This window comes from Desmodus rotundus, chromosome 6, assembly GCF_022682495.2.
Source record: "Desmodus rotundus isolate HL8 chromosome 6, HLdesRot8A.1, whole genome shotgun sequence".
Taxonomy (NCBI): Eukaryota; Metazoa; Chordata; class Mammalia; order Chiroptera; family Phyllostomidae; genus Desmodus; species Desmodus rotundus.
The window spans coordinates 47,605,603-47,628,911 of NC_071392.1; the positions used below are offsets into that span (position 1 = coordinate 47,605,603).

At 41.0% G+C, this 23,309-nt stretch overlaps 1 long non-coding RNA gene across 1 annotated transcript in view; it reads left to right on the forward strand.

Annotated features, from left to right (window-relative positions):
• The window catches only part of LOC128781185 (uncharacterized), a 99,909-nt gene that overhangs the window by 1,557 nt on the left and 75,043 nt on the right, over window positions 1–23,309 (forward strand). The window lies entirely within an intron of this gene.

Below are 23,309 nucleotides of genomic sequence, written 5' to 3' on the forward strand. Positions count from 1 at the left end.
AAGAAGGAAGGTGTGAAACATATCAGCTCCTTGGGCAAACAAGACAGGTGACTGGCCAGCACAATAAATGGTGTGTCTCGCAGAGTTGTACCTGTTCATAGGAGGAACTGAAATCTAGTTTGGGTGATCAGAAAATGTCACTGAGAAGATGGGATCTGCTTTGCATCTTGGAAATTGGGAAGGATTTATAATGGTAAGGTGAAGACGGGTCTTGCCAAGGGAGGGGGAGTGAAAGTGTTAGCAGGGGCTTCAAGCTATGTGTAAGTGTGGTGTGTATAGGTGTTTAGTGTGGTTTACCTGGGATGGTAGGTTACTGTTGGGGATTGAGGATGATGAGTGTGTATAGTCAGGCCTGGGTCGAACTATGGAAGACACTGAATGGTAGCCTAAAGAATCTGGGTTTTGTTTGACAATGGGGAGTCACCACAGGGGCTTTCTGCAGCTTATGGATAAGTAGAAAGCATGATTTAGGAAAATTACTCTGGCCTTGATCTCCAGGATGTGTTGCACTATGGAAGCTGGTTAAGGAAAATAATGGAGAAATGAAGGCCTGAACTCTCGTGCTCCCATGAAGGAGGGAAGAGGGGACAGGGGCAAGAGACTCCATGCTATGTTGTATGCTTGGATTTGGGGGGAATGAGAGCTGCAAGACATAAGTAATGAGATCCTAGAACATTTTCCTCTTTTCGTACTTCTTTCCGATTTTCCTGCCATTTTGGTGTCTCTTCTATTGTTGTGCGTGCAAGGGAAGATGTGGTTGGCAGCTCCTGAGATGACCTCAGTGGTCCCCATGGCCGGGTATTCATACCCTTGTGTGATCCCCTCACCTTCAGTGTGGCTGCACCTAATAACTTGCTTCTAACAAACAGAATTTGGCAAAACTGATGGGATGTCACTTCTGAGGTTAGGTTACAAAAAGACAATGGCTTCTGTCTTGCTCTCACTGGCTTGCTCTAAGAAAGAGCACTGTCGTGTTGTGAGCTGCCCTAGGGAGAGGCACAGGTGGCAAGAAACTGAGGGAGGCCTCTGGTTAACCCTCAGGGAGGAGCTGAGGCCCTTAGTCCAATAAATAGCCTGTGAGGTGCTGAATCCTGTCGCCAACCATGTGAGTGAGTTTGGAAGCTTATCCTCCCCGAGTTGAGCCTTGAGAGTAGACCATAGTGCTGGCCCACACCTGTGAGAGACCTTGAGGTGCAGGCACCCAGCTAAGTCATGCCTGTATTCCTGACCCACATAAACTGCAAGATGACTAATGTTTGTCATTTTAAGTTGTTAAGTGTTAGAGTAACTTGTTACATAGCAATACACAACTACAAGAGAATGACTTGAGTATAAAGTAATTGAATAACAAAAAACAAAAAACTTATTAGCAAAATAAGTTTAATAAAGGAAATGTCAGAGCGGAGTTCTCTTGTTCCTCTTTTGAGCCTCCTGTGAATTGTGTATCATCTTTCCTGAAAAATTTTTTGCCAGCTTTGTGGGACTGGTTTACACTAGTATTTCCTATACTCTGAGTTTTATTGTTTATCTTTATCCTTTGGAAACTCAGGTTTTTGCTATTTAGACTCAATTACTACTTTGTTGAAAGAATTCTCTGGTGACAGGGTCGTAACTAACTTTGGAAACAAGGCTATGATACCGCGGCCATCACGCTAGTGGGTGGCACACCCTGCCCACCTCGAGCTGTGTGCACAATGATGCAGGGACTTGGAGCCAGTGACTTGATCTTCCAGAAAATTCTGCCTCCTCTCCTAGAGCCACTTTAAACCACTCAAAAAATCAAAGGTGACTTTTCCTCAGTGAAGGGCACCTCAGTTGCAGAGAAACAAGGCAATGGTTCGATATTTTAACATTAGTTTATGCTCTCAGCTGAGTCAAGTAGAGGTTGTTTCTGCACAACACCCTGAAGATGGTATGACAGCCTAAATATTATTCTCTTGTAGCTGAGAGGATTTTACTCTACAACACAGTAAAGAATGGGCTGGAATCTAAACATGATTTAGCATCTCTGCAAAAAAAGACCAGCTACATTACCATTTTAACTGATAATCAGAACAACTATACATTATTGCAGTTAGAGTTACGGAGTGTAATTGTAGAGTTTCTATTCTAAGTCTTCCACAGGTTCTCCACTGACTACAGAGATAATAATACCATCTTTGTGAAACTACAACCCACCTATCATTTTGTAAATACGATAACATGGCTGTCAATTAAATGACACTGCTCAGAGCCAGGGAATAAAGACAGCATTGCTCATCAAACTACTAGACTTTCACACTTGACTTTAGATGAAAATTAAGGTCAGTTGAGTGTAGTATTTAGGTCAACATGGTGCATATATATTATTATATGCACATCTATGCTTATCTGTTAACTATGTGTATTGCAAAATTATTGCAGACATGAATTCCTTTTGATAGTAAGTAGTTAAAAATACTGTTAATGACAACAAGTATCTTATACATTCTTTATTTTTGTATTTTTTAAATATATTTATTGATTATGCTATTACAGTTGTCCCATTTCCCCCCCCTTCACTCCACTCCATCCTGCCCACCCCCTCCCTCCTACATTCTCCCCCTATAGTTCATGTCCATGGGTCATACATATAAGTTCTTTGGCTTCTACATTTCCTATACTATTCTTACCCTCCCCCTGTCTATTTTGTAACCACCATTTATGCTACTTATTCTCTGTACCTTCCCCCCTCTCTCCCCCTCCCACTCCCCTATTGATAACCCTTCACATGATCTCCATTTCTGTGGTTCTGTTCCTGTTCTAGTTGTTTGCTTAGTTTGCTTCTGTTTTTGTTTTAGGTGTGGTTATTAATAATTGTGACTTTGCTGTCATTTTTACTGTTCCTATTTTTGATCTTCTTTTTCTTAGATAAATCCCTTTAACATTTCATGTAATAATGGCTTGGTGATGATGAACTCCTTGAACTTGACCTTATCTGAGAAGCACTTTATCTTCCCTTCCATTCTAAATGATAGCTTTGCTGGATACAGTAATCTTGGATGTAGGTCCTTGCCTTTCATGACTTTGAATACTTCTTGCCAGCCCCTTCTTGCCTGTAATGTCTTTTTTGAGAACTCAGCTGACAGTCTTATGGAAACTCCTTTGCAAGTAACTGTGTCCTTTTCTCTTGCTACTTCTAAGATTCTCTCCTTCGCTTTAATTTTGGGTAATGTAATTATGATGTGCCTTGGTGTGTTCCTCCTTGGGTCCAGCTTCTTTGGGACTCTCTGAGCTTCCTGGACTTCCTGGAAGTCTATTTCCTTTGCTAGACTGGGGAAGTTCTCCTTCATTATTTGTTCAAATAAGTTTTCAATTTTTTGTTCTTCCTCTTCTCTTTCTGGCACCCCTATAATTCGGATGTTGGAACATTTCAAGATGTCCTGGAGGTTCCTCAGCCTCTCCTCATTTTTCCAAGTTCTTGTTTCTTCATTCTTTTCTGGTTGGATGTTTCTTTCTTCCTTCTGGTCCACAGCGTTGATTTGAGTCCCAGTTTCCTTCACATCACTATTGGTTCCCTGTACATTTTCCTTTGTTTCTCTTAGCATAGCCTTCATTTTTCCATCTAATTTGTGACCAAATTCACCCAATTCTGTGAGCATCCTAATTACCAGTGTTTTGAACTGTGCATCTGATAGGTTGGCTATCTGTTCGCTGCTTAGTTGAATTATTTCTGGAGCTTTGATCTGTTCTTTCATTTGGGCCTTTTTTTTTTTTTTTTTTTTTTGTCTTGGCTCACCTGTTATGTAAAGGGGCGGAGTCTTAGGTGTTCACTGGTGGCTGCACTGGGATGCTGTACGTGGGGGAGGGGCTGCTGGATTTCAGTCACTCCCTCCGCTACCCACAATCAAACTAGGCACCTCTGGTGCTAATTCCCGAGTGGGTGGGCTTGTGCACGCTGTAAGCCCCTGTGGGCCTCCCCAACAAACTCCCCCGTGAGGCTGGGAGTCTCTCCCGCTGCTGCGCCAACCCCCACGGGTGCCTTCAATCAGAGGTTTGAGGCCTTACCTCCCTGAGCTGGAGCCCTGGGTTGCACAGTCTGTTTCGCTCCCCCGCTGTTCCTCCCAGTTTATCTATGCGCGAATATGGGGCCATGGGGTCTGCTAGCTGTTGCACTGCCTGCCCCGTTTGCTCCACAATCCGCCACCTCTCTGGGTCTGGCCCTCCCGGTTTATCTATGCGCGAATGTGGGGCCGCGGGGTCTGTAGCAGTCCCACTGCCTGTCCCATTCCTCCCACAATCCGCCATGTCTCTGGGTCCAGCCGCGTTGCCGCGAGTGCTCCACCCCAGCTGCCTGTCTCTGCCCCTCCTACCCGTCTGGATGAATGTTTCTTCTTTATATCCATGTGGTTTGATTTTCTGTCAGTTCTGGTTGTTTTTTGTTTTTAAGTTGTTGTTGTCCTTCTTTTGGTTGTGCGAGGAGGCGCAGTGTGTCTACCTATGCCTCCATCTTGGTTTTCCCAGTATCTTATACATTCTTAATTGGAATAAATTGACCTGCAAAGCAAAAATTTAAAGCATGTTAGCATGATGTCTATGTGATAAAACTATCTAGCAAAGGCATAACACCTCCTATCCCTCATGATTTATGTTTAGGAAGATAAAAGGGATGTAAATATTTTTATTGTTTTATTGTCTGTCTTAGAAAAATGACAGTGGTTGGTTTAATTAAAAAGGAGACTCTCCCATAGACCAAATAAAGAAATCAGTTCAGCGAATATGACAATGGGAAATAACTATTTAATTTGAATAACCTGGTTCTGTAGAAATGTGCATCACATACGTAACCTGCTTAGTCTGATTCATGTGCTGTTTTACCACATTATTGAAAAGAAGAGAAGAGGGAATATTAGCTCTTTCATTTTAGGATATTAAACTCCCACTGGGGTCGAGGCACGGTGTGCACACCCTGCTTCCCACCAGACTGTTGCTGGGAGTTATCTGGAGGCCACGAGGAGAAAATGACATGTTCCGTTAAAATGAGGCATCCTTGGAATTGTTTGATGTTCTTTGCCTTAATTGAATCCATCTATCCCATCTGCCACTCTTCTCTAAATTTATTTCTCTAACCCACTCTCTCTGAGCATTGTAATTTGGGGGGAAATTTGTTACATACGTTGTTCCCTTTTATATAAGCTCTTTGCATCTGGAGGGCAGGTGTGCCTCTCCCTGTCCTTGTCAGACAAGGTTGCCTGCCTCCTCCCTGCCCCTGCACATGTTGCTGGATCAGATGGGACTGGGATGAAAGACCCCCAGTAGCAACAGGAGTAGGAAAGTAATAGGAATTTCAGGCTTTTCAATATCGGGCCCTAGCCATGTGCCAGGTCTGAATAAACATGGACTCAATAAATTTAACTACAAAAACATGAAATTTGCATTCTGGCTGCAGCAGAAAAATGCAGATGTGTTATTATTTTGAGGAGAAGCTTCCTTGAAACCCCTGGCAGATTCGTCTGTGACTTTGATTACTTGGGAGTCCCTGGGATCATTCTGAGGCTGCAAACTGAGGCCTCTGTTCCCAGAGTGTGGCAGGGGCAGCCCCCCATTCTTGACCACTGCTCTTTCTCAGGCGTTAGAGGAGAGATAGTGCTTTTCAGCATTCTCTAGAAATCACTTTGGGCCCTTAACCTAAGTATAAACAAATACAAATTTAGCATTAATATACACATACTAATTGGAGCAAGGCCCACATAACCCTCCAAACACATAGTGCAGGGTGGAGGTCAGAGCACAGGCTTGAGAACCTTTCTTAATCCATCTGAACCTCAGTTTCCTCATCTGTTAAGTGGGTACTAAGGCTCTTCTTTTCAGATTGTTGTGAACATGAAGTGAGATTCTGGGTATGGAGCCCCAGCATAGGACCTGGCACACAGTGGACAATTGTAAATGTCTGCTATGATTATTACTTTGGTTGCCATGCACTGTGTAGACAACAGCAGCCAGTCAGAAGCAGGCTGACCCTCGGACGCTAGGAGGGCTCATGTGGTTGCTGCTGATGGACGTTCTTCTTTGAGAAATGAAACCAAAGCTCTTCTCTATACTTTGTACTGGGCTGCTGCCCTGCATCAGTTGGTGGAGACCTCTGTCTAAAACTTCCTCTGGACGAGGACTTCAGGGCACGGCGAATATGCCAATTATTGTTCAGGGAAGACCCTCTAAGACCTTTCTGTTTTGTAAAGGAACTGCAAATGCCAGAGTCTGGGTGGACACAAAACTGCCTTTGTGTGGCAATGTAAACAGGTGTCCTCATAGTAAGCAGAGTGGGGTCTCTGTAAACTTTTTTTTCTGAGAAAAATTTACTTTTTTTTTTGTAAAAGTAACAATATTGAAAACTAAAAATCAAGTATGAATGTGTCATCCCCCTGCCCCCAGGTTACTGCCATACCGCCAGGTCTAAAGGCATTTTTTTGTACCAGTCGCTATGCATTGTCTTGTCGTATGTATTTATCGTTACAGATGTAGATGATATTGCTGTGTGTTTTTTTGTATGTGTTTTTTAAAATGAATCACATCATTATGTGGAGATATGCGTGTGTCTATTTTTTTCCTTTTTATTCCTGGTTGAGAAAGAAGCTTTGCGTGATCATAAACAAGACTGATAGGTGCTGCAGGCCATTTCGTGGGTATTTTCCTGCAGCCCTCTTTTTTCACATACGCTGTTACCTGTCATCACATATGGACATACCTCATTCTTTTAAACTGCAACATAGTATTCCATAAGATGTTCCAGAATATATTTATCTATATCTTACTGATGGACATTTAGGTGTCTGGTTTTACAAAAAATAGGGTGGTCAACATTTTTATTTTTATATATGAGGGAATATTTCTACTCAAAAGTAAAATTGCTGGTATGTGCAATTTAAATTTTAATAGTTCTGCCAAATTGTCTTCTTAAATAGCTGAATAATTTATACTCCCACTGGCAGCCTAGGAAAGTGTCCATTTCCTCACATCCTAATTAATACTCAGTATCATCAGACATTTGAATTTTTGCCAGTATTATAGTAAAAATGTCCTATTTATTTTGTATATTCACCATTTCTATATATTTTCGAGCATTTTTATGTTCATTGTGTTTTTACTCTGTATGTTGCTGTTAATATCCTTTGATGATTTGTTATAGGTATTTTTAGATCTTTTTTATTGATTTGTAGAAATTCCCCATACATTCTAGATTTAGATCTTTTGTCTGAAAGTAATGTAATTTTCCATCTTGTTGCTTTTCTTCTTTTAACCTTGTTTATGGCATAACCTTGTTTTCCACACATTGTTTTTTTTCAATTCGGATGTATCGGACTTTTCCTTGAGACCTTTTGCTTTTTGTGTTTTGCTTAAAAAGACTTTCTCTTCCTTAAGGCCGTAACATATTTTTTTCTTTATGCATTACGGTTTCATCGTTGTTGTTTTGTTTTGTTTTTCTTTTAAATTTAAATCTCAGAGTTTTTTGGTTAATGATGTGAGATAAAAAAGTTAATTTTTGATCTTCTTCCACGCATATATTGAATAGTTTATCTTTTCTGCAGAGTCATCATATACTTAATTCCTAAATACATGGGTCTATTTCTGATCTCTTCTGTCCTATTGCTTGAACTATTTTTTTTCTAGCACCAATTCCATGGTTATAATTACTCTTGTTTTAGAATATGTTTTACTGTCAGAAAATATGCTTCTTTTCCATCATGGATTTAGAATACTCTGTCTGAGTCTGTTGGGTTGCTCTAACAATATATCACAACTGAGTGGTTTATAAGCAACAGTAATTTCTTTCTCACAGTTCTGGAGACTGGAAGTCCAGGATCATGGCACTGGCAGATAGGTGTTCAGTGAGGGCTTCCTGGTTCACAAATGGTACCTCCTCTCTGTGTCCCCATATGGTGGAAGGGGTGAGCTTACACTCTAGGGTTTCTTTCGTAAAGACATACTATAGGGGAAGTCAGAGGTGCACTATGGCTCCAGCAGCAAAGACAGCTGGGAAATGCTGGACTCTCTGTTTAACCCTCTGTGACTCTTTGTCTTGGCCCACTATGCAGAAAACAGGAATGCCGCCCAAAGATAAACTTCATGCCCCCAGAAAGAAGATTAATGAATCTATAGAGTGTGGATAAACTGCCTGATGTTATCTGTTAACACAGAAAGGCTTGTTCTTTCTGGTGGTCTAGTGACTACCCAGCATACGGTTTTACTGTGAACCCCTATGAAAAAGAGACCCTGTCCTGGGAGGGAGGGATTTACTCCCAGCCGGCCACCACTGGGAGCAAGCAGCTGCTTTGCCCGTGTATTTGTTTCTCCTATTAAAGCCCTTAGGAATTTGAATAGGCTACATGTCAGATCTTCAGAATCAATCCTGAATTTACATTTTTGGGGCTCTCCCCCAAGAGGCACTAATCCCATTCCTAAAGACTTCATGTACAGGACCTGGGCAACTCCCAAAGGCCGCACTTCCTAATACCATCACCTTGGGGATTAGGATTTTGACATGTGAATTTGGGGGGTGGGTAGAGGGACACAACCATTCGACCATAGCACTCTGTCTCTAAAAAAATAATTTTTATTCCTGAGAAGTGTGTTGTATGTGTCATTGCTCAGCGCTTGTCAAGGGACATCTCATGGGCCTTTTTGGGAAGATCACTGGAACCCTGACTTAACTTCATGCTCACAGGTCACCGTGAAGGCGGGCCCAGTGGCTATACCCAGCTTAGACTCTTGGTAAAAGCCTCCCCCACAGTGATTTTCCAAACCCAGTATCTCAGACTTAGGGAAATGAGTTGTTGAGAGAGATTGTCTTAAGTAAAGGCCAGCGTCTGCAGGAGGTGGTGGAGACTTTACGTTGATAGTTCCATGTCAGTCATCCCAGAGGGTAAGGGAGCCTTGGAAAGTGAAGGCTGGAGGGGAGAAGGGAGCAGGCCTGAGACAAGGGCTGGCCCTGGACTTCCCAGAGAGCAGAGGGCTGAAGGTTTCCCCAGGTGGTGGGAATGAGGCAGGTGAGAGCCTCTTGTGGGTTGGGAGCTGGGATTGGTAATGTTTGGTAGGGAAAGCTGTTTGGGGTGACCTGGATTTGACTCCGGAATCCTTCAAACCCAGTACTCTGTTGCAAGGTTTTCTGTGTTGTCATATCTCTGGCTTTTAAAGTTTTTTAAATGATTTGGTCTTAGGCAGCTGTATTGTTGGAAGTTGTGGGCTTACATGTATATGGGAGCCACAGTAGGGTGGTCAGCATCTTCATTTTTATCTTTATTTTAAGGTGACAGTTGCCAGCTGTGTTTCATATTGGCCCTGTGTGGTAACAGTACCATTATTCAAGAGAAGATAGCAGACCCTAGGCCCTAGGAGGTGGCCAGGTACAAAGTGAGCAGAAAGGATGCCTTAGCTGTGATGTTTCAGGTCAGCCCCAACAGTCACTAACACCTTTCTCCCAGCCCCAGCCCAGTACCCTGAAAATGAGAGGCCAGAGTTTGGGCCATATTTACATGGCAGGAAATAGAAGCCTAGTGTCTTTAAGGTCATAAAACAATCATTGCAGAACTGAGAGCAAAGCCCAGGTCTCTGCTGTTTGGAGGTCTGCTCGCTCATAGATTGCTATTTCCCAAAAATTATGCTAAGGCTATAGATTTAAATTTCAGTGTAGGCCAGTGTTTCTCAACCAGGGACAATTTTATTACCTTCCCACTCCCTTTCCCCTCAACCCAAGCACATTTGTAATGTCTGAAGACATTTTTGGTTGTCATGACGGGGTGAGTGTGAGGGGTGGGGGATACTACGGCATCTCGTGGGTAGAGGCCAGAGATGCTGGTAAACGTGCTGCCACGAGATGCACAGGATGGCCCCCAGCAACAAAGATGTTCCCAGCCCCAAAATGATAGCTTTGGGATCGAGAAACCCTGATGTAGGAAAGCTAATTTCAGAGTTTCTTTCTTTTTCATTTCCAAAGAATGAATGGCTAGCTCTCGTCAATTATTTTGTCATCCTGGGCTTCTTCCATCACACAGAAACCTAGCAAGAGTATGGTGTGGGCTGCAGATCCCACCATCGCTACAAGAGAACCCCAAGGTCTCTTTTCTTTTATATGTGAAAGCCGAATTATGTTATTGGATGAATCTTATTTGTGGAATCAAAGGAAATGCAAGCTCTCTATCTTATGTATATAGTTCTTACACGATAATCAACTAATGTGGTCATCTGTTTCTTATTCTTTGAATCCTTTATAGACCATTGCTTTTACATTTTAACGGGAAAGTTGATCATTGCTAAGACACCTAGATTAGATAACTCTTATTATTCCCAATTTATATGATGAAATTGGGGCACAGAGAGGAAGTAAAGTAAAGCGTGGCTTCCTCCCACTGCCTCTTACATTCCGAAGTTATCAAACAACTGGCTGGGGCTGTTGTATAGGTTGTGCATCGCACAGTTGTGCCACTTTTAAGGAAGCAGCATTCACATCACAGACATTGTAGATTTATTGTGACAATTTTCCTGGCAGATGGCACTAAAGTAGCTTGTTCTAACAAAATCAGGAATATGAACATTGTTTTCTAACTGATGGAAGTAAAGTTTCTCGAAGAAAGTGTACGTTTTCCAAATGCTCACAAGGGTGCTAGATGGACCCGCAGAAGGAATGGGGTTATTGGTGACTGTATGTTAGCAGTTCGGCTGAGAGTTTTACTTTTTGCTTAAGCAGGGGTCACCCTCCCTTGCTGACCATGTATATGGTTTTTAAGTATCAGAGTGCTGCAGCATATGAGTTGGCAGATTTCCCAAGAAGACTCTCGTATATAAGAAGTACAGTGCCTTCAGTGACAAAATAAATAAAACAATCTTGGTATCTAAATTTGGTTGTTCCCATTTCAGTTAGGGTTTAAGTCATCCTAAGCTTGGCCTGAAGGAAGAGACATTGACATATACATCAGTGTAATACGTTTGGCAGCAGGGGGTGCAAAGAGTGTCATTTCAATTATAGATTGATCTATGATTGATTCAGCAATATGTGTTGCTTAGGTTGTGATCAATGCCCAGTGATGTCAGCTGCTGGACCCTTATAAGTGTGAGGGTGAATGCTGGAGAACTGGTTGACTGATGAGCTCCATGTTGGCCTTGTCCAGGCAGAATCAAACTAACAGTAAAATATTGTAGGATGGAAGGAATGGTATTGCCAGTGTCAACAGAGCCTGTCCAGGCTTTCATTCTTTGTACCCCTGGAGCCATCTTTAACAGAGATGTTCTATTCAAACTTTGTCATGAATCTTTAGTGTGTGACACTTCAGTGTGTGATACTTTAGGGGGCAAAGACCACACCAATTGCCTCAGTTGAGAGGGCTTGAATTTTTCCAACTCTGCCAATACTTTGGCATTTAGGGAATTTGGAAAGTCAAAAAAAATATCTCTTAGAATACCAAAACATCTCTTAGATTACCTACTAACTGCCCAAGTTTGAGTGGAAGGTGTAGTATATAAAGAAATTAAAATCCTTATATTATTATCACAATAAAAGAGGTTGATGAGCTTACCTTGCCTGGCCCCTATGCCAGGTGGCATAGGCTGGGAGAAGCTGCTTTTTACGAGGTGCTTACAGACTAGTTTTAAGGGACGTGTATATGCAATCCAAACCTGGAGAACAGGATAGCCTGTGAGAAGGTGCTGGTGTGAGCTGCAGATAATAAATGCTGTTGGAGACTGAGCAGGACAGGTTGCTGTGGTGGGCAGCCAAGGCTTAGCAGAGAGGAGAAATTTGAGCTGGGCGGGGAAAGACTGGGAGGATATAAATAGCCTGTGGGCACAGTGACCCATGGAACAGTGGCCATCTTAACTAAGAGCTTCAGGTCACAGAGACACTGGTTCCCTAAAACAAAGCTCTTAGTTGAAAACAGGTAAATCATGAACGGATTTGGAATCAGGAAGGGTTTAAAAGAGTTACAGGATATTTCCAAGATTAAAATCTGCAGTATGCAATAACATGGGTAATAATACTGTTTGTTCTTAGTCAAGTGGTACATTTCTTTGAGAAATACTTATTATCAAGAATAAATCTCTCAAATGAGGGCTCTATTGATCCAATGAGCTAATTAGGTGAGAAACTTGAACTTTTGAACTTTAACCATCTGCCTGGCATGTTTAGAGATTGTACCCAATTGTACTAATAAAAGGGTAGTTTCCACATTTGTGGTTTACCCTCAAACCCTCCAACCCTGGGTCATTTTTTTAACTTTATTGTATTTTTTCATTATCATTTAGTCTCCTTATACCCCCTCTCCCCAGCAATCACCACACTGTTGTCCGTGTCCATGTGTCCTTTTTCCTTTTTCCTCAATCTGTCCACCCCCACCCCTCCCCCACCTCCCACCAGCTATCATCCTGCTCTCTATATGTGAGTCTGTCCTTATTTTCCTTCTTTGTTCAATTTGTTCATAGATTCCACATATGAGTGAAATCATATGGTATTTATCTGTCTCCAGCTGGCTTATTTCATTTAGCATAATGTTCGCCAGATTCACCCATACCATCGCAAAGGGTCAAACCTTCTTCTTTTTTATGGCCAAGTAGTATTCCATTGTGTAAATGTCCCATAGTTGTTTTATCCACTCATATACTGATTGATACTTGGGCTGCTTCCATATCTCAGTAATTGTAAATAATGCCACAATGCACATAGGGGTGCTTATGTTCTTTCAAATTAGGGTTTTGGGTTCCTTCAGATATATTCCTAGAAGTGGGATCGCTGGGTCGAAAGGCAGATCCATTTTTAATTTTTTGAGGTATCTCCATACTGCTTTCCACAGTGGCTGCAGCAGTCTGCATTCCCTTTCTCCATATTCTCCCCATCACTTATTGTTTGTTGATTTATTGATGGTAGCCATTCTGACAGGTGTGAGATGATATCTCATTGTGGTTTTAATTTGCATTTCTCTGATGATTAGTGATGTTGAACATTTTTTCATATGTCTATTGGCCGTCTGTGTGTCCTCTTTGGCAAAGTGCCTATTCTGGTCCTTTGCCTATTTTTTATTTGTGTTGTTTGTTCTTTGGTGTTGAGTTTTATAAGTTCTTTATAAATTTTAGATATTAACCCTTGTATTGGCTCATATGTTCTCCCATTCTCTGGATTGTCTTTTTATTTTGTTGATGATTTCCTTTACTGTGCAAAAACTTTTTACATTGATGTAGTCCCATTTATTTATTTTTTCTTCTGTTTCCCTTGCCTGGGGAGATATAGCCAATAAATTATTGCTGTCAGCAATGACCAAGATTTTGCTGCCTATGTTTTCTTCTACTATTTTTATGGTTTCAGGTCTAACATTTAAGTCTTTGATCCATTTTAAATTGATTCTCATATGTGGTGTAAGAAGGTGGTCTAGTTTCATTTTGTTGCACATATCAGTCCAGTTCTCCCAATACCATTTATTGAATAAACGCTCTTTGGCCTATTGTATGTGCTTGCTTCCTCTGTTGAATATTAATTGACTATAAAGGTATGGGTTTATTTCTGGGCTTTCTCTTCCATTGATTTATGTGTCCGTCTTTATGCCAGTACCATACTGTTTTGATTACTATGACTTTATAGTGTACTTTGATTTTAGGTAGTATGATTCCTCCAAACGTTGTTCTTCTTTCTCAGGATCACTGTTGCTATACAGGGCCTTTTGTGGTTGCATATAAATTTTTGAAATACTTGTTCTAGATCTGTAAAATATATCATTGGAATCTTGATAGAAATTGCACTGAATCAATACATTGCTTTGAGTAATGTGGACATTTTAATGATGTTAATTCATCCTATCCATGAACACAGTATGTGCTTTCACTTATTGTATCTTCTTCATTTTGTTTCTTCAGTGTCTTATTTTTCAAGTACAGGTGTTTTATATCCTGGATTAGGTATGTCCCTAGATATTTTATTATTTTTGTAGCAATTGTGAATGGGATTGTTTTCTTAATTTTCCTTTCTATTAGTTTGTTATTGGCATATAAAAATGCAACTGATGTCTGAATATTAATTTTGTATGCTGCTACTTTGAGAAAGTCATTTATCAGTTCTAATAGTTTCTTGGTGGACTCTTTGAGGTTCTCTATGTACAGTGCCATGTCATCTGCAAATAATGACAGTTTTACTTCTTCCTTTCCAATTTGGATGCCTTTTATTTCTTCTTCTTGTCTGATTACTATGGATTGGATTTCCAGTACTACGTTGAATAACAAAGGTGAAAGTGGACATCCCTGTCTAGTTCCTGATCTTAGAGGCGTACTCTTGTAGTTTTTGCCCATTGAGTGTGATCCTGGCAGTGGGTTTGTCATATATGGCCTTTATTATGTTCCCTCTATTCCCACTTTGCTGAGAATTTTGATCATAAATGGGTGCTAGATTTTATCACTTTTTCTACATCTATTGATATGATCAAGTGACTTTTATCCTTTGTTTATATGGTGAATCACATTTATTGATTTGTGAATGTTGTGTCAACCCTGCATTCCCAGAATAAATCCCACTTGATCGTGGTGTATGATCTTTTGGATGCATTGTTGTATTCAGTTTGCTAATATTTTGTTAAGGATTTTAGTGTCTATGTTCCTATAATTTCCTTTCTTTATAGTGTCTTTATCTGGTTTTGGAATTAGGATAATGCTGGCCTCATAAAATGAGTTTGGGAACCTTCTCTCCTCTTGAATTTTATGAAATAGTTTGAGAAGGAGAGGTGTTATCTTCTTGGAATTTTTGGTTAAATTCCCCTGTGAAGCCATCCTGTCCAGGGATTTTGTTTGTTAGGAGTTTTTCGATTACTGCTTCAATTTCATCAGGTATAATCTGCCTATTCAGATTCTCTGATTCTTCCTGATTTAGATTTGAAGGATTGTATGTTTCCAGGAATTTGTCCATTTTATCCAGGCTGTCCAGTGTGTTGGCATGTAGTTGTTCATAATGTTTTCTTAACAGTCGTTTGTATTTCTTTCGTGTCAGTCGTTACTTCTCCTCTTTTGTTTCTGATTTTATTTATTTGGGTACTCTCTCTTTTTTTCTTGATGAGTCTGGTTAAAGGTTTGTCAATCTTGTTTATCTTCTCAAAGAATCAGCTCTTGGATTCATACATATTTTGTATTTTTTTTAGACTCTTTTTCTTTCATTTCTGCTCTGAGCTTTAGTATTTCCTTCCTTCTACTCAGTGTGGGCTTTGTTTGTTGTTCTTTTTCAAGTTCCTTTAAGTATAAAGTTTGATTTTTTATTTGAGCTTTTTCTTGCTTTTTGTTTTTTTTGTGTGTTTGATAGACCTGTAATGCTATGAATTTCCCTCTTAGGATGGCTTTCCCAGTATCCCAGAGATATTGGATTGTTGTGTCCATTTTCATTCGTTTCAAGGTATAGTTTGATTTCTTTTTTGGTCTTTTTGTTGACCCGTTCACTGTTGAAGAACATGTTATTAACATATTTTTGTGTACTTTTCAGTATTCTTCTTGTGATTGATTTCTAGTTTCATACCAGTGTGGTCAGAAAAGATGGTGGATATGATTTCAATCTTCTTAAATTTATTGAACTTGTTTTGTGTGCTAACATGTGATCTATCTTAGAAAACGTTGCATGTGCACTTGAAAAGTATGTACATTCTGCGGCTTTGGGGTGAAATGCTCCGAAGATATCAATTAAACCCATTTGATCCAGTGTGGTGTTTAAGGTCACTGTCTTCTTGTTGATTTTCTGTTGGGAAGATCTATCCATTGAAATCAATGGAGTGTTAAAGTCCCCCACTATGACTGTATCTCTGTTAGTCTCTCTCTTTCTGTCCACCAAGATTTGTTTCACATTAGTAGGTGCTCCTATGTTGGGTGCGTAAATGTTTACTAGGGTTATATCCCTTTGTTGGATTGTTTCCTTTATCATTAACTAGTGTCCTTTGTCTCTTACTACAACCTTAGTTTTAAAGTATTTTGTTGAATATAAGTACTGTTACCCCAGCTTTTTTTTCCTTTCCATTTGCACAAAATATCTTTTTCTGTCCCTTTACTTTTAGTTTGTGTTTATCTTTCGATCTGAGATAAGTTTCTTGGAGGCAGTATGTATATGGGTCTTGTTTTCTTATCCATTCAGCTACCCTCTGTCTATTGGTTGGAGCATTTAAGTCATTTACATTGAAGGTGATTATTGATAGATTTGTATTTAGTGCCATTTCATTATTAGACTATTTTCCTCTGGGTTTTTTTTTTTTTTCTCTTTTTCTTCTTCTTCTTCCAGCAAGCCCTTTAACATTTGTTGCAGTACTGGTTTGGTGTTAACAAACTCCTTTAGTTTTTTCTTGTTTGGGAAGCTCCTTATTTCTCCTTTGATTTTAAATGATAACACTGCTGGGTAAAGTAACCTTGGTTGTTGTTTCTTGCTTTTCATCGCCTTGAATATTTCATACCACTCCCTTCTGGCCTGAAATGTTTTTGCTGAGAAATCAGGTGATGGTTTAATTGGCGCTCCTTTGTTTGTAACTACTTGCTTTTCTCTTGAGGCTTTGAGGATTCTCTCCTTGTCTTTAAGCCTTGTGATTATAATTATGATGTGTTTCGGTGTAGGCCTCTTTGGGTCCAACTTTTTTTGGACTCTCTCAGTTTCCTGGACTTGTGTGTCTTTTCCCTTCACTAGACTAGGGAAGTTTTCAGTCATTATTTCTCCATGTAGGTTTTTGATCCCTTGCTTGCCCTCTTCTCCTTCCGGTATACTTATTACGCAGATGTTGCTAGGCTTTGTGTTGTCCACAATGTTTTTTAAGCTCTCCTCACTTTTTAAAATTCTTTTTTACTTTGGCTGGTCTGTCTGGGTGTTTTTTTTCTACCTTGTCTTCCAAATCACCGATTTGATCCTCTGTTTCATCTAGCCTACTGCTTATTCCTTCCAATGTATTATTTATTTCAGATAATGCATTATTTATTTTTGACTGGCCCTTTTCAATAGTTTTGATGTCTTTTCTCGTACTGTCGAGAGTCTTTATAATCATTGCTCCAAATTCTCTATCTGATAAATTGCTTGCCTACATTTCATCCAGTTCTTCTGGATAATTCTTTTGTTCTTTCATTTGGGGTCTGTTTCTTTGTCTTCCCACTTTGGCTGCTTGCTTGTATTTGTGTCTACATAGTAGGTAGATCTGCAAAGACTCTGGTGTAGGCCTTTGTCAGACACTGCTTGTGACTGGCCCTGGTCAAAGTGTTTGGTGCTAGCAGCAATGGACAGAATGTGGCTCCCTTTGCTGGACCTGTTTCTGTGCAGAAAGAACCAGGCTACTTTGCACCAAGTCTAGCTTTTATCAGCACTTTGCCCTGGGGAGGGTCAGCTGTAATCTCATAGAGCTCTCAGAGGTACACATTAGTGTTTAAACTAATCAATTATAGAGCCTCAAACTGTAATCAGCAGCCCAGTTTTAAGCTCCACAGGGTGGGGCAGAGTAATCCCTAGTGGCAGGGCTATTGGTTTCCCTCAGGCTGATGCTATTTGGAGAGGAGTGCTCTGCCTGAGAAAGATGGCTTCTGTAGTATGGGAAATGACTCATCACATGTATCTGTGTTCCTTCAGTTCTCTCCTTAGATCCACCAACCCAGACTCTCCTCCAGTGTCTCTAGTCCACTCAGCCCTCCCTCTGTCAGAGCCCAGGGTGTGTGGCTGCAAACAAAATTTTGTGCATTAGCCCTTTAATAGGTTTTCTGAGTCTCCAGCCATCTCTCCCTGGCAGACAGAAAGCCTGCTGCTTTTCACAGCTGAATGTTATCTGTGTTCCTTTCTAGCTGTGGTGCTGTAGGATGGGGAGCCCAGCTTGGGGTGTAGACCCCACACTTCTCAGGGGGAACCCCTTGGCTGCTGAAATATATCTCTGGAACTTCAACTGCCGCACTGGGTCATTTTCAAAGACAAGTTAAACAGACCTTTTACTCTAAGTAGGCTGACCCAAATGATTGAGTTTGCCTAGGGAGTCCCAGATTATACAAAATTATTAATAGCTCCTCCTTTCAGTCTCAAAAGTGTCCTGGTTCAGATGATAAATTTTATGGCTACTGTAATTCTAAGTGATCTACTTTGGACTTTTTTTTTTCCTTACTCTGTGAATTCTTGGTGGCCAAGGACTCTTGGTGGCCAAGGAATCCTCAAAGCCTCAAGAGTCCTTGGCATCTCAGGGATTCACTGAACATGGCCAAAGGGATACTTCCGGTTTAAGGGTATTTGCCCACATGTATGTTCTGTCTTTTTGAAATCATATTTTCTTTCTTGCACATAAATCAATCATGGCAAAAAATTCAGAAGAACAAACAGCATAAATGAGTTATCATAAACCTAGAAATAAGTGTTAATTTTTGATATATATGTATATGTCTATGTACCTATTCATATCTATTGGTCTATTGATCCATCCTATAATTATTTATTTTTAGATCCCCAATCTCCAAGCCAGGCCACTTTATTTGGAGTGGCCTTCCATTTCCGTATATATATATATAGATATAGATAGACATACTGTTATCAAACAAAGTGGGACTTGGCTGCCTGCTGCTGAATACGGGCTTGCCACAAAGATTGATGGGGAAGGAAAATGGTCTTTATTAAGAGGTTGCCTAACTTGGGGGAGCTGGTGACTTCCGGGCTGCAGGCCAATCTCTTCCGCAAAACACAGAAGGAAGCTAGCCAACCTCAGAACCAGACTCAGTGTCCAGAAACCCTGCTTCTTATCTGTCCTCCTGGGGCCCAAGGCTGCTATGGGAACAGGTCTCTGGCTCTCCAGATTCAGGCTCTCTTTCTCCTGTCTCAAGTGCGCACTTGTAGGGCCAATGTCGCCATTGCCTCACCCGCAGCTTCTTTTCTCCCCTGGGGCCTGCAGCCCACTGGTCACAACAGCTGGTCATGCAGCAGGGCACCATCCATGGAGCCCCTGGTGCCTAGGGCTGCTCACTCGCCCAGGGCCAGTGAACATTCTAGCCTGCATGTTTGTGCAGCGCTCTCAGAGCGAGAGACTGAGCATGGTTCAGTACGCGAGACGTGTGGGATGGAGCCACAGCAGCCTGTGGCCTGCTGTCAGCAAGGCGCACAGTTCCTGCGAGGCGGCTCCCATCCAGGTGAGCAAGGGCAAGCACGGCAAGAGAGGGACTCTGCAGCATCCCCCATTTAAAAAATCCCGGGTCAAAATCTATGCACTCTGGAAGCTAGTAGGAGGGCTTTCTCTCTGTCCAAACATTTCACCAGCCTGGCGCATGCTCTGTACATCCAGGTCAGCATCCATCACACACATCGGCCTGTGCAGTATCTTTGCCCCTCCTCCTGCCACCATGTTGGAGGGAGCGGGGAGGAAGGTTTCTAGTGGCGTATGATGTGCAGAGCATCACATACACTTTCGTTTACTCTTTAAGGGGGGATGTGGAAGTCTGTCACGCCCCAGCTGCGATTTCAATCCCGGCGCCCTTAGCACTTCCTAACCCCTCTTGGGGGTCCCTCCCCCTCTGTCCAGATGCCCCCTGTAACAATACTATTGTACGTAATATTTTATATTTAGAACTATATAGTAATAGTCAATATAGATAGACATAACCACTTGTAAAATGATCAGTTGTGAAGACTGCATAGTATTCTAGTGAGTGGCTATTCTTAAACTACAATATATTTAAACCCTCAATTTTGGGCATTTATGTTGTTTCATTCATATATACATATATATATAAATATATATATTTAACAATGCTGTAATGAATATTTTCTGTAGCTATTTTTTTCACACATCCATGATTATTTAGGATTCTTTCTTATAAAAGGAATTGATAAGTCAAAGGGGAAATGCATTAAAAAATTAGAAATTGTCAACTTAGCCAGCATGTTTGAGAATTCTTATTCCTCATGGCCTCATCTATGCAGTACCTATCATTTTTAATCATCTTTCAGTCAGATAGAAAAGCATTTCATCTCCTAGTTATTTTAGTTATGTGTCTGATTATTGATGATTTATATTTTTTATAATTGATCATTTTTCTTTTAGAATATTCATCTTTCTCTTATTGAATTATGAAAGCCCTTTATATAGTAAATAAAGTAACCCTTTGTGTTATAAATTGCAAGATTTTCCTCTAATTTACTATTGTCTTCTAACTTTATTTATGGAAGATTTATGTGTGTGCATGTATATGTATAGTTTCAGAAGTCTTTATAGAGTTGTATCTATTAGACTTTTCCTTTTGGAATTATGTACTTTTTTAGAGGACCAGATTTTCAACACAATTAACCTGAGAAAATTTGATAATCTTATGATATTCTCAAATCCTTTGAGCTTCTTGTGTCAAACTTTACAGTATGGGGTGGGCATTGTAGATAGATAAGGCATAATTTTTGTTTCTGTTTCTGTGATCTGTATATTTCCCAGAATGGGTTTAGTCACTGTACAAATTCACTGATAAGCTACTGCAAGTAAGAACTGGTGATATGCATTCTTTTCCTCAACCACAAAACCTGTATGCCTCCCTTCATGAAAAGCCATAATGGGAGTTTTAAAAGACTAGTTTGTTTAGATTTTTTGCAGAGTGAATCATTGTCCCATTGATATACTTTAGAGCTGCACTGATATTTTCTGAGGAAACACTAACCCATGGTCCTAAAACACAGTCAAGGAAAGACCCCAAAGCAAGCAGTGCTCTGGAATGGAGTCCCCACGCTTCATGGCAGAGTTACTACTTTGTAGTAAAAAGGGCATTCCAGGCAAATGCACATCTAGTTTTAGATGGGACTATTGTGGGGGAGCTTATATCTGGGCTCCTACACTGGTATGCTGGGTTGAACCACATGTGAGCCTCAAAGACCCTTTCTTCATCTTTCACATTAGACCTGAGCATCCTGCTTTCTCTTCAGTGCTCTCCTCTGCCTGTTTGGCCCTCTCAATATTTATTCCAGGGGGTAGGGAGAGAAAAATATCCTCTCTCACTTGCAGACCTCATGGAAGTCCATTTGGTTTCCTTAACCCCAGCTGCCTTCCATCGGAGGAACTTCTTTCTGTAGGGTGAGGGAGGAGAGGTCTTGAGCATGATTGAAAGTTGAGTGTAAGATTGATGATCACCACCACCATGATGCTGGGATAGGGCATCCTGGTTCCGTTCTCAGCTCTCAGAGCTTTTCTCCTCCTGCCTACCAGTGGGGACTCCAGGGTCCAGCCCAAGTACAATCTCAGGGTACTGAACCCCACCCACTGACTTCTCAAGAGAACCTCATCATGGATGGGGGCCTGGGGTTGGGGACCAAGGTCCTTCATTAGTAAGTCTTCCCTGTCTGGTTTAGCCAAAGAATTATTAAGGAATATTGCAAGCAGTAACTGTAGAATAACTTGCTCATATCAGCAGGGAATCAGGTTTGTAATGTCCTTCTGGGGGCCAGACCAGGGATTTGAAAGTAGTTTTTTACTATAGGATGACCCCATTATGGATTAGAGTGGCCCTCTCCAGATGCTGTACTTCTGTATAAAGTGTGTCAGGGGTCTCCTCAATTTGGGGAAGATAAACTGATTTCCTCTCTGCCATGTGGTCTCCCTCTCCCCATCCTCTTATTCAGTATCACAAAAGCCAAAGAACTAATTTGACTACAACACCCTCAGAGGGCTAGGGAGCGAGAGAAATCAAATATGAGCAAAGCCCAAACCCTGTAGTAGACAAGGCTTATTTATAAATAATTCAAGTCTTGTTACCTATTCAATAATCATATGTCTTTCCCAGTGGGTGTTGGTAGCATATCAGATGGAGATCGCTTATGAAGAGGTTCTGCATTTCCAAACCCATTCTGGCTTCTTGAGAATCTGGATTGGGGAGGCCCGATGTACTAAATGAATTATAAGCTCATTTTTTTCTCCTTTTGAGGACCTGGGTGGGAAGCGGTAGAATAGACCATCATCTTCTATGCATTTATTCACCCAAACAAATCCACTCATTTACCAGGATTTCCTCTGTGGCAGGCACTACCAGAGAAGTGAGGAAAAGAAATCGTGGACACATGATATGTCTCAATTTTGCAAAGGCATTTCCTAGAGTCATTAATGACATCTGCAGGGGCTGAATGGTGGCCTCCAAAGATACCAGGTCCTAATCCCTGAAACCTTTGAAGATACTACCTATGGTAGTATATGATAAAGTCTTTGCAGATGTGATTAAGTTAAGCATCCTGAGTTAGAGGGATTATCCCGGATTGTCCAGGTGGGCCCTAAATGCCATCATATATGTCCTCTTAAAAGGGAGACAGAGGGAGATTTACAATGACACAGGGAAGAAGGCAATGGAAAGGTGGAGCAGAGAATGATTTGAAGATGCCAGCCTTGGAGAAAGGAATGATGCAGCCACAAGCCAAGAACAGTGGCAGCCACCAGAAACTGGAAGAGGCAAGGAACATATTTTCCCCTAAGGACTCCAGAGCAACTGTGGCTCTTTTGATACCTTGATTTTAGCTCAGTGAAACTGATGTTGGACATCCAGCCTCCAGAATTGTGAGAGAATAAATTTTTGTTGTTTTTAGCTCCCAAATTTGTGGTAATTTGTTACAGTAGCCCCAGAAAACTAGTACAGCATCCTTGTAGATAAAACAGACATGGATCTAGAAGACAGTTCAGGTAGGTGGAGTCACAGATATCTGACTCATTTATTTATTTGGCAAATATTTATTGAGTAACTATAATGTTCCAGGCACAGGAGGTAGAACATGAATAAGGCTGACAATGTCCCCACTGACACTGAGGTAGGAGGAGGGAACGGGTAATGAAAAGGTAAACAAAAATATAAACAAGGCAACTTTAGTTATTGATAAATGCTTTAAAGAAAACAGAAGAGGGTGATGTGGACGTGGGGAGGGGGTATTTTAGATTAGGCAGTAGAAAGGGCTTTCAAATGAGAAAACCTTAGCGCTGAGTCTTCAATATCAAGAAGGAGTTACTCTGTGGAGAATGCTTTCCAAGTGGAGGGACCTGTAAGCTCAAAGGCCCTGAGGTGGGAATGAGCTTAATGTGACTGAGCTTCATTGTGCACAGAAAGACCAGATTCCTCCAAGTTGTTGCAGAGAGCCATCTCTTAAGGGGAGGCTGCAGGGTTCTGTGAGAGACCCTGTCCTGTGCAATTTTGTTTATAACTAAACTGGAGGAAAACATATCATATTTAGCAAGTGTGGGGGTAACATAAAGCTGGTAGGACTTGTGTTTGGTGAGGTGTTAGGGACTGGATTTTCAAATACCTTGGCAATGTGAACAAACCCCAAAGATGAAATTTGGTCAGGACAAAACATAAAACCCTGACTTGGGACTCAACGAAATGCTTTTCCTAAGTCGGAAGGG